The sequence below is a fragment of the Anabrus simplex genome, chromosome 1 (genome assembly GCF_040414725.1).
Source record: "Anabrus simplex isolate iqAnaSimp1 chromosome 1, ASM4041472v1, whole genome shotgun sequence".
NCBI lineage: Eukaryota > Metazoa > Arthropoda > Insecta > Orthoptera > Tettigoniidae > Anabrus > Anabrus simplex.
The window spans coordinates 423832075-423833151 of NC_090265.1; the positions used below are offsets into that span (position 1 = coordinate 423832075).

The 1077-nt window shown below is 46.8% G+C and overlaps 1 non-coding gene across 1 annotated transcript; it reads left to right on the forward strand.

The window, feature by feature from the left end:
* Positions 1-219: 219 nt before the first annotated feature.
* TRNAG-CCC (transfer RNA glycine (anticodon CCC)) lies at positions 220-290 on the forward strand. Its single transcript has one exon. It is a non-coding gene; the product is annotated as a tRNA-Gly (tRNA).
* The last annotated feature ends 787 nt before the right edge of the window (positions 291-1077 follow it).

Consider the following 1077-nt stretch of genomic DNA (forward strand, 5'->3'; position numbering starts at 1 on the left):
TCACCCGGTAGACATAGTTGTAGAACCAACAGAGCTCTAATTCACTTATATCAGTGCCCTTATAACTACAAGTCACGCTTGCACCTTCATTGTGTTCTACCATTATTTTGTAACTATACCCCCATCGCCAATCTTGGCTAAGCTACTGTAATTCTCTCTCCGCTATCCTCAACACAAATATGTTGTATGAACTCCTCACCGCAAACGAGGTAGACGTGGGCACTGCTGGTGTAGTGGTATCATGCAAGACTCCCATTCTTGTGAGCTGGGTTCGATTCCCAGGCAGTGCAGTTTTTTACGTGGGAGACGTTATTGATGTACTCTACTATCTTAGCTACTGTTATTCCATTCGGATGGCTGAAATTCGAATGCTGATGGAACTTAGCTTGGTGAAAGTGAAAATTCACTCTGCGTCAAGAGGGGCATGCAATCTTAAGCCCCCAACCAAGATCTAAAATGATTCAGAAGTGACTAACTCTATTGACCCCAGGAATGCTTGACACCAGAAAACGTCTACAGGTTCACGGAATTCCCTTCAGACGCTCGCAAGTGAATATTTGTTCTATGTTGCAGATGTGTTACAAATCCCCCTGGAGCGTCGGACATCGGGTCGGGGAAACAACTGTGGTGGATGACCAGTACCTCGCCCAGGCGGCCTCACCTGCTATGCTGAACAGGGGCCTTGCGGGGGATGGGAAGATTGGAAGGGATAGACAGGCAAGGAGCAAGGAAGCGGCATTAAGTTATGTTCGATGCCGGGATTTGCCTGGAGGAGAATTGGGAAACCACGAAAAACCACTTCCATGATGGCTGAGGTCGCAATGGAACCCACCTCTACTCAGTTGACCTCCCGAGGCTGAATGGACCCCGTTCCACTTTTCAAAAATTTCGTGTCAGAGCCGGGAATCGAACCCGGGCCTCCGGCGGTGGTAGTTAATCACACTAACCACTACACCACTGAGGCGGACCAATAACTAAACAAACATTTAAACATTTCTATTGAACCTATTTTCTACGTCTTTATATTCCTAATTCCTAACGAAGCAGGGATTTTAAACACGTGCAGATAAGCACTTT